The 16195-nt window shown below is 28.9% G+C and overlaps 1 long non-coding RNA gene across 1 annotated transcript in view; it reads left to right on the plus strand.

The window, feature by feature from the left end:
• The first annotated feature begins 14078 nt into the window (after positions 1-14078).
• LOC105117193 (uncharacterized) overlaps positions 14079-16195 on the plus strand; it is a 21118-nt gene continuing 19001 nt past the window's right edge. Inside the window, exon 1 of the long non-coding RNA XR_840687.1 lies at positions 14079-14329. This is a non-coding gene — a long non-coding RNA (uncharacterized LOC105117193). The remainder of the gene's footprint in view (positions 14330-16195) is intronic.

The raw sequence follows: 16195 nt of genomic DNA on the forward strand, positions 1-16195 counted from the left end.
AGTTTATACTATACTTGTTTGACATACCATTAATAGATCCTCTAAACTTGACATTTGTTGTTATCATTTTCTAATCCTTATATTAATCTTTCATCTCAAAGTTCTTATCAACTTTTTCTTCTTCTTTATTATTAATATTACTACTACTACTACTACTACTACTATTATTGTTGTTGTTATTATTTTTGTATTATTGTTATCTATAATCTATACAATTAATCTTTCTGTGGTTCGACCCTGGTTTTACCGGGTTATTTATTACTTCGACACTCCTATACTTGGAAGAAGACATTAATCTTTTGGTCGTGTCACTCGGTCAAGTCTCAGCTTCCCATACATGTGTAGACTAGCAATGGGTTAGCATTTATTTCAGGTTTAAGTTTTATTTGTTTTTATATTTAAAAGTATTTTTAAAAAATTTAATTTTTTTATTTTTTTATTTTAAATTATTATTTTTTGATATTTTTATATTATTTTAATGTACTCATATTAAAAATAATTTTTAAAAAATAATAAAATATTATTTTAGTATATTTTTAAATAAAAAACAAACATTGCCTTGATTTCAATCACTTTATATTTGTGAAAGGTTTTGTATTCGTTACCACAAAAATCACAGAAATCATCAATACGGTATTAATTGTGGAAGGTTTTGTATTCGCTACGTCGTGCAGTTTTTATGGACCATTTGTGAAGTTTTCCTCCAGGAGCAATACGGTATTAATTGTGGAAGGTTTTGCATTACCTATGTCGTGCAGTTTTTATGGACCATTTGTGAAGTTTTCCTCCAGGAGGCCCGCACGTCACGACTGAGTCCTCGGGAAGGCTATAAAAGCTAGCAGGCACTCAAGGCATACAATGAAGATGTGTAAGAGCTGCGTCGTTTTCTTGTGATGAAGGTGGGCGGTGGGAACCCATTTATAGTACTACTATGGTGTGAAAATAATATTTTCACATGAATGAAAGATATACTTGACAATTTATTTGATTTGAGGCCAGAATTTTCAGGTAACCACTTGCTTCCATTGCCGACAGCATTGTGCGCGGGAGTTTTGCAAGAGTCTGCAGGTACCCAAAATATTGGAGAAGCAACCATGCACAATTACAAATTCTAAGAATTATTGATTGTTTTACCTAAACACATTTAGAAAATCACTCATTTTAGTAATCAATATAACGTGGTTTTTGAATGGTTATTCAAAATAGAAATCAATGTTTTTAAGAGTTAGATTTAGCAGAATTATGTTTTTCATGATTTATTAAAGAATTTGAACAAATTATACAAATGGGCCATGGCAATGTGCGGGAACGTTTGCTAGTATATTCTTGGTTTGATTTGATAGTTTAAATTTTTAAATTGAGAATTTTGTTGAGTAATCCTTAATAATTTCCTTCATTTCTGAAAGTTCCCATGATCTCCAAATTTCAAATACTATATACTATCCAATCACCTGAAGCAAGGAATATTTATGCATTAATCGATCCCATGAATTGTCGGTGATTTTAAACCAAATGTGAAATAGCATCCAGCCATTAGGCACACAAAAATAAATAAATAAATAAATAAATAAAATTACACGTTAGACATTATATACTACATTATATATTATACAATACAACTTAAACAATACGATAAAACATTGTTCACCCTACAATTCGTACTCACTCTCAATTCGTTATCTATTCACTATACATTTTTTATATTTTTTATATTTTTTTTCACTTTAATCCCAATAGTTTTCAGCATTTATGATTTAATATTTTTATCACATTTCAATCCTAGATAATAGAAAGAGGCAGAGTCATTAGAAAAAATAAAAAAACTTTCAATTGGTGACATTGAGGTGACAAAAAAATTCATGTTTCTAAATAAAAATAAGTTGAAAACTAACTTGTTAGTATCTTATTAGGCTAGCAATCATTTTCTTTAGCTGTCATTAATGTAACTAAAACGAAACTGTAAAACATTGTTTACCCTACACTGTGCACAACCTCATAATTCATTAATCATTAATTGTAGACTTCTTTTTGTTTCTTTTTAATTTGGTGCTTGTTGTTTTAGGCATTTATGATTTAGTTTTAAAGCTTCATTCCAATCATGTTTTAATCTCTAAAAAAAAGAAGAAGAGATAAAATCAATATAAAAAGTGAGGAGAGAGAATATTTTTGAACCGTCACATTCTCGATATAAATAATTAATCTTAATATTAGTGGATTTATTTTGAAAAAAATTCAGTGATAATAGTTGTTATCTTTTATTATGTTGGAAAAAAAAAGATATAGCTTCATAAAGATTTTTCTTTATTTTTTTTAATTTTTAATTTTTATATTGATTAGAGGGTGTTTTAAGATTGTTAATGAAATTATTAAAATTTTTATAATATTTTTAAATTAAAAAATATTAAAAATTGATATTTTAAATCTAAATAAGTTGGAATTGGATTTTCTAGACACCTCTAGTAACTTAGAATAGTGTTAGGTGGCAAAACAATGTTTCCCCAAGCAAAAATGTCATTCAAGTCATTAAAAAAAATCACCCTCTTGATTTAAAAAAAGAAAAAAGAAAAATCATCCTCTAGTAATCATGGTTTTCTAGGCCTGCATGTGTTTTTCTCTTTTAAAAAAAAATTAAGCATGTAGATCTATCCTTGCAAGTCATGCAAAGTTATTTTTTAAGATTTTATGTGGTTGAATTTGAATTTCTTTGCTCTTTATTATTTATTGTTTTTTATAATTTAGAACAATTGTTTTTAATTAAAACTGTTATGATCATATTTTAAAAAAATATTTGATTAGGTCATATTTTTCAAAGAAGAGTCAATGAGAATAAAATATTTTTTTTTATGGTAAATATTTTAATTATTTTCTCAAACTAATTTTTCTTTTACTTTTTTTTTTAATACTGCTGAATCAAATTTTTATTAAAATTTGGTTTTTGATGATGATATGTTTTTATTTAATAAAATATGCTTTTAATAAAAAATTTCATTAAAATAAAAAGAAAACACAATTAAGGGAAGAGATTTTTCCTAAAAAATATATTTTTTCTTTAATTTAAATTTTTATAATTTTAAAAAATATTTATTTTACTTATCATAAAAGCGTTTCGACAATAAGCCATGGCGGGGCATACTACTAGCAATAACTAAATTGCTAGAGCCGAGAGGTAATGTATGTAATTATTTTAATTAGCATGGCGTCTCTCAAATGAAATTTATTGCTGTTGATCCGAAAAGCTAGGTGTTACATCATCACAGAAGGTTCGGTGAGGTCACATTGAAGCACAACTCACGAGACCTGGAATATAAAATAGTTTTCCTCAAATCACCTTTGAAAAAACGGGTAGGCCCCCTTGCCAGCGTTACATCACATGTGCGATGCATTTCTTTCCTTCAGTCCACATTGTAACTGAATTTATTGTGGCTGAATTTATGTGGCTTTTGGTAACGTGTACCTTATTTTTAAAAAGTTTAAATTTTTTATTATTAAAATTATTTTTTAATATTTTAAATCATTTTAATATGTTGATTTTAAAATTAATTTTTTAAAATAAAAAATATTATTTTGATACATTTCATCATGAAAAATATTTTAAAAAGTAACCATAACTAAATTTTCAAATAGACATTAGAACCTATGCTTGTTTGGCATTGCAGCAATAGCAATTGCAGGAAACAAACATTAAATTGAAGTGTTTGGTTAATATTAACCATCCTTTTTTCACATGAATTCCACCTAAAAACTGAGGTCGAACTTCAATTTATAAGAAGTAATTTTTATATATTTCTCTTGTGTGGAGAGTAACTCCATTATTCATGTGAACAATATAAATAAGGTTCGGTCTAAAGCTATAAAAATATATTTAACTGGATCTGACCTAGTAAAAAAAATTTAATTATGTTTTATTTAAAAATTTAGTGTTTCATATTATTCAATGACTTCATATAAATTAGAATAAGATCGTTTAATGATATTATATTTATAGAATTTGATCGCAATTCTAATTTTATTACTATGGATATTTTACCTGATGTTGTTGTGCGCTTACAAAATCAATGAAACTGTAGTAATTGTCAGATATATTTTATATGTGATGAAATTGTAAATAGTTTAATGAAATAATAAAAAATATTGTATATTAACTATTATTCATTTCATGATGTAATAGTAGTAGTTAAATTTACAATATTTAAATTAAAAACCGTCAATATTAATATATTTTTAAAAATTATTCTATAAACTCAATTTGAAAATCATTCTTAATCAAACATATTAAACTAATTTTTGTTTAACCTTAATTTCAACCATAATTTTAACCAAACATATATAAATGCCAAACGATTTTAACCAAACATATATAAATACCAAACGAACCTCAACTAAAATTTTTTTATAAAATAAACTTTTTTCAAACCACAACCATAACAACTATCACAATATCAAATACATTCACGTGAGTGTTCGCATGTTCTATAAAAGGTACGAAAGTTTGAAATAAAAATACAAATAAAGAAAACTTACGAACTGACATGTCATTTTTTTTGTATTTTTTAGGTTTAAAAAATCCCAGGAAAAAGTGGGTATCAAACTCACTACTCTTTAGTTCAATTGTTATTTAAACTAAAGGTAATATAAGAATAACGTGAGTCCTACAACTTTCAAGACTTAAATACACTTGGAATCAATCATCAACTGAACCAAAGGTAACTAGTGTCTTGCAAATGCACTTGAGTTCAACTATCAGTTGAACCCAAGGTAACATGAATCTAGTAGCTGCTAGATGATATGTAACGTGAGTTTGGCAACTTACTAGATCCAATTCACTTGGGTTCAACTATTGGCTAAACCAAGGTGTTATAAAGTTGATGAGTAACAACACATCAACTCGAGTTGATATTTTATGTTAAAGGTAATGACATCTTTATATTCATAAATGTGAAAAAAGATCTTTTAAAGGACTCATCACACTTACCATCTCATTAATGATAAAAATTTATCCCTCATTTTAATCAAGAGAAAAAAACTTTATAGTCTTTTATCTTCCCAAAGATAATAAGGTTCAAGGGTTTTAAATAGCAATTGAACCACTTAGGTAAAGGGTTCATGATTTCTTCTTCTCGAACTAGTTTTTATAATTTTTAGAGTATTAATAATCCTCAAATACAAGAAAAAAACACCTTAGTTCTTGAAATTAAAGGCTCTTTTAAGTCATTTATTACCTTTCCTTTGAGTTACTGACTTTATCATTAGGTCTTTACATCCTTCTGATTGAGATTATTTTTACAGGTTTTGGGGCTTTTACTACCAATTAGGTATTTCTTGAGCTAAGGAATGAAGAACTATATTCTTGAACATCTTGATTAACCACTAACCAAATATCAAATAACTCTTTATTTGAATACTTTGGATTTTGAGGCATCATCAGTGGCATCGTCAAAACTTCCAAAAAATTCATAAATAACTTTATTGTTTAATTGTTTCCCTACTTATAGCCATCAATGGCAGATAATTAGGGCAATCCTGAAATAGGATGAGTTATTGATCTCCCTATAATAACAAATACTCTTACTTTTGTGCATCCAACCATTCAATAACTATAGATCAAGTGCAACTCTTCACCCAAGCCATGTTGGCAAATCAGCATATGAGAGAAAATCCTTTTCTACAGGTTTCAATCCTATTATAACAAGCTATGCATCTCTTTACTCACCTCCTCGGCAATAAGCCCTACTTAATATTCATAGATAGTTATACTACTTAGGGGAATGTGGGAAAAATAATTTTGTGGGGGGTTTTCAACCTCAAGGGTCATAGAACCATTCCAAAGAACGTACACACCCTTATAACACTCAGGCATGAAGTGGTTTTTCTTGGAATCCATCTTAGTAATGTAAGAAGGAGGCTGTTCATTACACCAAAAACTTCAAGCTCCCTTGAGCCTAATAGACATAGGAGTAGCAAGCAACTAGAAAAAGAACTCATCTAAAAGGATATCTATAATCCCTATCAAATTAAAGATTCTTATTTATCCAAATGTGTGTTGAAAACCTAAATACCGAGAGACTATATTGCCATAAAGATAACTCTAGACAATTATAACGGGCTTATAGATCCTAGGGAACATGTTTAAAATATACGTAACATTGTAGAGCTGATCATTCATAACAATTATTTCATATGCAAAATCCTCCCAAACAACCTTAAGAGGTTCAATAAGAGTATGGTATAACAACCCAAAGTCAGATTTAGTCATATGTTTTAATGATCTTTGTATCAAGCTAGTGGCACACTTTAACACAAGTATTCTAGCCAGAGAGAGTTCCACTAAACTCTTTGGAATTAGTAAAGTGGAGGATGAGTTTATGAGAGTATACTTCAAAACATTCAACAAGGAAATGTTTAAGGTTGAAGAGTTGATTGAACTTATAGCATTAGAAGCCCTTGTTAGTGGAGTGAAGGAAAAAAAAAATCTTATAGAAGGATTTGTATGCCCTACTAGATAGAAGGTTTCTAAGAATGAAGCAAGCCATGAAAAAAGCATGATGAGGAGGAAAGCATGATGCAATATGGTTGTTGCACATGTGCAGCATCGTGACGATCATCCATCCTCAAGAAAAATATATAGTGTAAGTTTATTTGACAAATATAGGGAGACAAGAAATTCTTGTCTTTTATTAGTGAAAATTTTGATAAGGAGTTGCCACCTAGTATTTTGGTCACTAGGAACCCTAACTGGTCTCAAAGATCAGGTATGGAGAATGGTTACGTAAAAGGAAGGTATTAGCACCCAATTACGCCCTACCTAAGATAAACTGCTTTGTTTTGTTATCTGATAAAATTTAAGGTCTTATTGTGGTTTCTTATTGTCGATCTATCTATAGTTTAAGAAAAGTTCTCCTTTGTGAGAAGTTCCTTATCTTATTAGGTAAAAACCTAAAAGAAATACCTTTTTAATATCAGGAATACATTTTACGTATAAATTCATAATCCCTGATACTAAAACAATAGAAAATATTTTTTTTGAAATTTTGAAAATATTGGCGTGACTTTAATAAACTGGTTATTAAAGTTAAAATGCATGCTAAAATATTATTTTTTTTGTTTTTCTTCATTGTATGAAAATACAATATGGGTTTTTTAGCTTTGAAAGATTTGGTCATATGCATTAAAAATGTGTGTGTGTGTATTTTGATAAATATATGTATGTGAAAATCGAGTATTTTAATACCAGATTTGTATTTTTTTCATTATAAAAATACAAACCAAATACAAAGCAAAATTTTGTAGTTACATGGAAAAAATTATAATTTTCAAAAAGAATTATTTTTTAATTGGACCAGACCCGACCCAAATGTTTTTCTTTGGATTAGGCTGGGCCCAGCTATTCTGCCTAGCTAGAATTGGCCTAGCCATGAATAGTATTCTCCATTATTCCCAAACTACATGAATAATGGAGAGCATGGAGGCAAGATGAAATAGGAGAAAAGAAAAAAAAAAGAAGGGGAGAAGGTGACATGATCAAAGAGTTTATGTTTTTTCATATGGAGGTTAACTATACAAACTTTTAATATATGATATTGATGTAAGGATTAAATAGGAAAAAAATAATTGTCAAGGTTAGAGGATCCACTAATGATATTTCAAACAAGTATAGTATAAACTTTTTTTATTACTCAACTAGAAACCATATACAAAGGAAGTTCCAACCAGATTATAAATTCTTAACATGATTACATTAGTTATCTTATTCGAATAATGTTAATACTTATAAATATTATCAAGTATTCATGATGATAACTTATGTTAATAATAAATCAAGTTCCTTTCATAGCACAGGTGTCGGTTATACCATAAAGTTGGGCTATGAAAGTGTCAAGTATTTGTTGTACCAAGGTTTATACAACATAAATCTAGATTAACTATTTAACAAGCAAATTATTAAAAGTATAGAAGATAACAAATACAAAACATATTATTAAACAATAAAGTTCATATTGAGTTTATACTACTTATTCTTACACCATTAGTATAACCTTTTCTCCTTAATTAAATAAACTTAACTCAACACCATTAGTATAACCTTTTCTCCTTGATTAAATAAACTTAACTCAACATAATGAAATAGAGAAATATAAATAAATAAGATAAGAATATTAATAAGATATAAGTTTACTAAGTAAAGGAAAAGAAATGAAAAGCATAAACAAGAGATTAATATAACATAAAATAAAACTTGAACATCATAAAATACAAAGAAAAATAGCAAGAACAAAATCTTTATATGAAAACCAAGATGTTTAAATGCATGGCAAATGCCTTCTTTTATAGGCTAAAATTTGAAACTATTGATTTGATGACTAATTGTTAAGTGGGTGTCTGCCTTTTGACTTAGTAATAATCCTTATCTTCTTGTCAGCAGAAAACATCATAGCTGATTAGTACTTAAAAGTGCATTTTTATCATGGTTTTATATCATCATTTTGCACTTGAAGTATCAATAACTCCTTAACTAAAATATGTTTTATAATAATATATGGGCTGAACACTGAACAATGTCTAAGTTACAGGACAAATTCTGACTTTTTTGTTATTGCTACAATTTGAATTTGAAAACGATCCTTATATTATTAAACATGTTATTATAAAACATGTTTTAGTTAAAGAGTTATTAATACTTCAAATGCAAAATGATAATATAAAATTTTGATAAAAATACATTTTTAAATACTAATCAGAAGGGCTGACTTGCGGTGGCTGCAGTCGTTGGCTGTGCTACTAGAGGAGACAGGCGGCGGTGGTGGTGGTATTGTTGTTGGTTCTTCTCCCTTTTCCTCTTCTTTTTGCTTCTCTTTCTCTATGTTTTCCTCTATTTTTTTTTCATTTTCTTCTTCTTCTTCTTCTTCTCCTTTTCTCTCTATCCCTCCTTTTGCTCTCCTTCTTTCTCTTTTTTTTTTCTTCTCCCTCATCTTCCTTGTATTTATAGGCAAAAAATAAGATAGAAAAAGGTCGGGGCAGCCATTGTGCTGCCACCCCACGACTAATTGAGGAGGCATGTCTCCTCTGTTTCTCCAACACGTGGGAGGCCAAGGGTTAGCTTAGCGAGTGGGTGCTTTGGTCGATATCTTTTTGAGCTTTTCAGCGGAGGACAAGATGGTGAAAAAAAGGGAACAAAACTTTCTTCTTCCCCTATTTTCTACGCGTCAAAGGAAAGAAGAAAGGCTATAGTGTCATTCAAAATGACATCGTTTTAGGCTTTTTTAAAAAAAGAAAAAGGCATAAAAAACATCAAAATCCAAATTAGTCTATAATTTGTGATTTTTTAAATCAAGTCCTCAATTGCAATTTTGATTTTAAATCTCAATTCAATTGCATCTCTACCAAATTCAATCGTCGGTCTTGAAGTTGGCCGCCTTTTCCAAATTGATCATTGATCTCTGATTTATACAATTTAACCCTTGATTGATCAATAAAATTTTAATTTTTTAAATTTAGCTCCCATATTTAGTTTAATTATAGCCATTTATTTATGCATATTTTTTATTTTGGTACTTGGTCTTGGAGTTCTTCAATTAAGTCCCTATTTGGCCATCAAGCTTCAATATTTATGCAATTAAGCCCCTGATTTGACCAAAATAACTCTAAAAAAATTATAATTTGACTCCAGATCTTTAATTTCTTCACATTAAAGCTCAAAATGACTTCAAAATCAATTTTTCTTGCAATCAAACTATTCATAAATTCAATTAAACCTTTAATAAAATTTAATTGTGTCTATAAACATCTGATTTTTGGACTTTTCTTCCTCAAATTGATTTTTCTTTGTCAACAGGGCTCTCATCAGTTAATAAAATACTATCACATTTCAATCTTGGTATTTTAAAACCTCCTTAACAAATGTTTGACAATTTTTTGAGCATTTTGGCATCCTTTTTTCACTATTATATTTTTTTTTGATAATATTTTTTATTTGTTTTGTATTTTTTAAAAAGATAGATTGTACTTTTTTAAGAGATAAAAAATATGAATTAAGGAATAACTTAAAAATGGATTACGACAATGGTCCTTTTTTTTTTTTGAAAGATAAACAGGCAGAAAGGTCCCTTAAACATATTAGCTTACCTAAACAGGATTGCTCTCCCAAGGGGGATAATAACCCTAAGAGCAACCAAAAGAAACCGATGAGGGAACGCTTAGGCTACTCTGAAATGCATACTCTTCCATTAAACACGACTCTCACTGAAGTCCTTGTGGCCATCCAAGGCAAGGAATTTGTATGCTATCCCTTACCTATTAAGTCTCATCCAAACACCAGCACATCTAAGAAATATTATCTTTTTCTTAAAGATAAAGGACATGACATTGAGGATTGTTATGTTTAGAGAAATGAAATTGAAAGGTTGACAGTTAAATGCTACATTAGTTAGTTTCTGAAGAAGGATTTTCACTTAAAGTATAATAGAAAAGAGCCTAGTCAATCTATTATTATTGTGCCTGAGATCAATATGATCTTAAAAGGTACCTCTTGTGGAGGTGACTCTAACAATGGAAAGAGAAAGTATGGAGAAAAGTTCTCATAGCTACTAAACTGTTGGACCAATGATACAAGGTAATAGTTTTTACTCCTCAAGATGGGGGAGGAAGTGACATTTTCAAATAAAGACATCCTTATCTTTACCACTATTATCTCTAGTCATAGAGTACATTGGGAGCTAGTAGATGTTGATAGTGTAGTTAATGTCATTTCTATAAAATTCATTGTCTAGATAAGGATCCTTTCTTCAAAACTAACACCAATTAAGACTCCCCTCATTAGGATAAAAGATTTAGAGATTTCAGATAAAGGTGCTTTTGAACTACTTGTTATTATTGGCACTCTGCCAAGATATGTCTCACTCTAACAAAGTATCATGGTGATTGATATCATACTAACTTATAATGCCATCATAGGAAGAGCTTTACTATACCAAGTCAATGTTGTATTCAGTATCAGGTACTTGGCATTGAAATTCTTAACTTAACATGGAGTTGCCATATAAACCCTTGATAAAAAAACTAGTAAATCAGACATAAAAAAGGTAAATTTTGATTGAGAAATGATAATTAAGAAGGCAAATTGTTGTAGATTGGGATAATTTTTTAGTTATTTCACTTAAATTTCAAATGAAATAAAGTAATAAAATCATTATGTGGAATGTTAATTAGTGATAAATTGTGTAAACTTTCCAATCATGTAAACTAATTATTTTTAATGAAGATTTTTTATAAATTTGGATATAAAATATTTACAAAAAATAAGGTAATTCCAAATAAATTAATGTGTAAGAGCAACAAATGTTGATTGTTAATATAAAAAACGCGTACAATCTTATAATTTTCTTAAAGTCATGAAAACTCTAAGGAAACTCTTATGATGGTCATGGATGAGAGTCTTCAATGAATTAGTTTGGAAATAATGATGATTTAAGTAAATAAAATAGCACATAAATTTTGGATTTTTATGGTAAAATTTCTTACCGTCTAGTTTTACAATATCGAGCATATCTTTCAAATTAACTAGTTGATCGAGATAAAATTTTAAGAGGAGTCTCTTGATCTATTGTTCTATCTTAAGTTAAAATTTTAGGTCTAACAGAGTTGAATAAGGTCCTGAAAAGGTACTAATAGTTAAATAAAAATACAAAAAATGATACATCAACTAAATAGTGAAATTTTTGTAAATAAACACAAACAACCTCAGTTTCTCTATGTACTACCAAAATATTAAGTAGCTAAGGCTAGAGAGAAAAGAAAAGAGGGTTTCCACTCTAGAAGCCATAACTTTGTTGTTCACTATCGAATCAGACTAAGTTTTAGATATGTTGTGTACCTCATCAGCCTATATACTTTGATTAGAGGGATTGTGATTATCAGCCTCCATTGGGGAGATATGACATGCAAAGTGTTTATGATAAAACCTACTCAAGTTAGTCAAGGTCACCAAATTGTTTCTCCTCCATCCATCATTGGATTTGCCTAAAATTTGTTAGGGTGATTCACCTAGTTGTATTCTTCCTTCTAATAAGTGGAGATTGTAAGCAAACACCCTAAAAAAACATGTTCTTCCTGAATAGTAACTCATCATTATCCAAGTTAGTTTAGACCTTTCCTTATATTTGATAATTTAATTAATTGATTAAACTGAATTTGGGATGGGTTGTGTATTAGATGATGTTCTATAACTTTATCATTGGGATTGAGATGAATTTAAGTGTACACAAAGTTATAGTTGTTTGAATATATTGTTCCCAGACTCATTGATTCACTATTGCAACTTGTTGTGTTAGTGTTCCAACTTAATTAATGTTACAACTTGTTGGCTTATTGTTCCAACTCAGTGGATAATATGAAATTTAAAAGGGTTTAGATGAAATCGAACACTTATTGGGTATATTTTGCTCCAAGTATTGTAAGTTGATAAGTATGTTAAATAGTGTATAAAGTGAGATATTTATTGAGAAAGATTTTAAAAGAGGAAAAAGCTTACTTGGCCAAGATTATGAATATATTAAAAGGGTAGTATGAACTATGTTGAACTTGGCTTAAGGGAAGGATTAATTTGAAAAGGGTAGCATGAAGTATGTTGAACTTGGCTTAAATTGTTATATAGAATTCATCAATGAAAAATTAAGTCGTTCGGACATCGAGAATTGTCAATGAAAAATTGAGTCATTCAAAAATTAAATGTCAGTGTAAGTTGCTAATGTAAATGAATTGAAATGATAAACAAAATAGTATAATCATGAATTGTTTATGAAAGTATTCGATTACGTTAATTATTAAATGTGAGTAATGAACTAGAAAGGTTTGAATATTTATTCAAGATGTTTTATTGAAGTGTTAGAGAAGCATACGAAGTGGGACCTAACTTCTCAGGAGTGTGTATAACAAGATCTTAAGGTAAGGGTTGCCCCTTTACTTCTTTAATTGTTTAAATTTTTGTAATGATGGAATATGATAGAAATCATATGTATTATTTATTACTATATATCATGAAAAATATTGTTATATGAATATTGCCTACAAGAATAAGAAATATTGTTATATGAATACCTATGACATGATAAATATTGTTATGTGAATCTTTTTATGGGCACGAGAAATGTTATTATTGTATGAATATCGCTTACAAGTAGAGAAAAAAATAAAAATATTATGGTGTGAATGCACCTCTAGGATTGTAAATTAGTGTGTGTGTGTAGAGGGGCGACTGACATCAATGAGGTTGATGATTGACATATTTCATTAGACTACCTGACATATTTGGGGCTAGTGGCATCAACAAGGTTGATGGCCGACATCTTTAATTTGACTAGTTGACTTGTTTGGGGCTAGTGGTAAATGACTGCTATATTGAATTTGACTAGCCAGTCTGTTTGCTGCAAGTGGAATCAACAAAGTTGATGATTGACTATTTAATTTGACTAGCGGACTTGTTTAGAATTAGTGGCATCAACAAAGTTGATGACGACTATTTAATTTGACCAACCAACCTACTTAGGGCTAGTGGTATTAATAAGATTGATGACCTACATATTGAATTTGACTAGACGACCTATTTGGAGCTATTGGAATAAATAAGGTTGATGACCAGCATATTGAATTTGGCTAGCTATCTGAAGTTAAGATAGTGACATCAATGTCATTAACTATTAAGATACTTGATTGACTAAGTTGCTTAGAATAAAGCTATTGGCATTAATGCAATTGTCTTGCTAGGTTATTAATGGGTTATTAGATGGAATTAAATAGCTAACTAATAGAATAAAATTATGTATTTGTGTTAAAATGTTAACTACAGATTAATGAAATAAACTTATGCATTTATGTATTTGTTATTCTATTGTTGAATTTTATTCATGATTAGTAATGTAATGTTTTGAGGTCTATGATGGTGAGACTATGGAATTTTTTAGAATGTTTGTGGATTATTGATGTCAATATATGAGATCATTTAATTTTAAGAGAGACACTGCTAAAATTTTATTAAATTGAGAAAGTTTTCATTTGAAAGTAATAAGTCAAGGTAAAGTATAGGCTTACATCTTTTTGAAAAAAAGTCAAAAATAGTGTGGAAGATAATAGCATGGTCTATGTGAAAAGGTAATGAAATGATGAACCATAATGATGATAAATATGAATTAGCGAGGTTGAACTAGGCAAATAATCACATAAAAAGCTAAAATGACAAAATATATGTTAAAAGAACATGAATGTGTATATTGAATGAATCGCAAGTGGGAGCTAAAATGGTATATAATGAGTTAAAATAACATGAGTATTGGTTGAAAGGGTATAAACATATTTGTAAAACAATAAGTGTCATAAATTAAATATATTAGATATTGAAACAATGGTGTGAACCAGAGATGGTTGCGAGATATGCATAAAATCATATGAGTTAAGTGTATTTGAGAAAGTGAATCAAAGTATGAGTCAAACATGTTATGAACAAGAGCTACTATAATATGACTGATTGTTAAATGAGTATTATGATGAAATAAAAGTTCACCAATGATTTACAAGAATGTATTAAATTTGAATCTAGCATAGATTGATGTATCTACCAAAAAAAGTTAGTGAAATTGGTTTTATTTGTATCATTGATAATTGTTGGAAGGCAAATATTGATTAGGAGTTTCATGATTTGTATATTTTACAGGAATTTTCTTTAGGATATCACAACTCCTCATGAAATATTATTGAGTTATTTAGCCTTTCTATATTGAATAGGTTCTAGTATTGTCTAGTAAATGTTTGTAAATAAATTGAAAAGTGATGTTCTCACATAAAAGTATAAATAAAGATTGTTTTGTTAATGAAATTGTTTAATGTTGGTTTAAGGAAATTCTTATGGTTGTATAACAAAATTGATGTTGGTTTAAGGAAATTCTTATGGTTGTATAAAAAAATACCCCAAGTTTTCATATAAAGGACAATTAGAAAGATGAAAATCATAATTAAAGTACAAGGTGTTACATGTCTTATTGTGAAGGGATCAAGTAAATTCCAAGCAATGTGCCACCACTTTCTTGAAGGGTTAAAAAGTGCTGATATAAAATCACTAATAGTCCTTGAAGGAAAGAGTACATATCAGAACTAAGATTGTTAAGGAATTGAAGTATATTTGTTTAGGGGAGATGAAAAATTCATTACAAAAGTAAGATCAACCTTAACACTAACACAATAATAGCAATTGATATAGCATTTGTAAATCGAAAGGTGGAATTTTGCAATAGATGCATCAAGCATGCCAGACATCAGCCCTAAAATAGCTACTCATAAGTTAAAAGTAGATCCAACTACACATCCAATTCACTAGAAAAAGAGGGACTTTAGTGGAGAAAGACTGAAGGCTATAACACAAGAATTAGACAAACTTGTTGTTTTCATTAGGAAAGTGGTATACCCTGTCTTGCTAGCAAAAGTAGTTATGGTCAAGAAAAGTGATGGCAAGTGGTAGATGTGTGTGGATTTAACTGACTTGTACAAATCTTGCATAAATATAGTTATTGATTAGTACTTAAAAGTGCATTTTTATCAAGGTTTTATATCATCATTTTGCACTTGAAGTATTAATAACTCCTTAGCTAAAGCATGTTTTATAATAATATATCTAATAATATAAGATATCTTTAATTTATGGTAAATGTTCATCTTAAATACAGGCCTATTATGTAAATCAAGGTATTGATTGATGAGGTTAACTATTAAAATTTAGAAGACAAAGAGAGGGCTAAAATTAGAAAAAAGATGTTGTTTCAGTCCAAACTAGAATATATTAGATTATTAGATCATAATTGAAGTTGTAGAATTGGATTTAGATATGCTTTATATGGATGGAAAGCTAAAACATAGGCCTAAAACTTTCTTGAAGAGTCCAAGATTCAAAAAGACCGTTTTCAAGTTTAAATTGTAGCAATAACGGAGAAGTTCGAATCTGCCCTGTAGCTAATTTCCCAAAACTTTCATGCAGAAAATCTGTTTAAATTCTAATGTTAGCAATGATGTTTTATTCCAAAAGTCCAAATACACCGATTTTGTTTTTTGTTAGAAAGCTGAGATAATTTTCTAGAACTTTCACAAAGACAATTTTTTCAAATTATGATATTAGTAATTATTTTTTATTCAGACAAGAAGATAAGGATTGTTACCAAGT

Source organism: Populus euphratica, unplaced genomic scaffold (genome assembly GCF_000495115.2).
Source record: "Populus euphratica unplaced genomic scaffold, PopEup_1.0 scaffold1219.1, whole genome shotgun sequence".
Lineage (NCBI taxonomy): Eukaryota > Viridiplantae > Streptophyta > Magnoliopsida > Malpighiales > Salicaceae > Populus > Populus euphratica.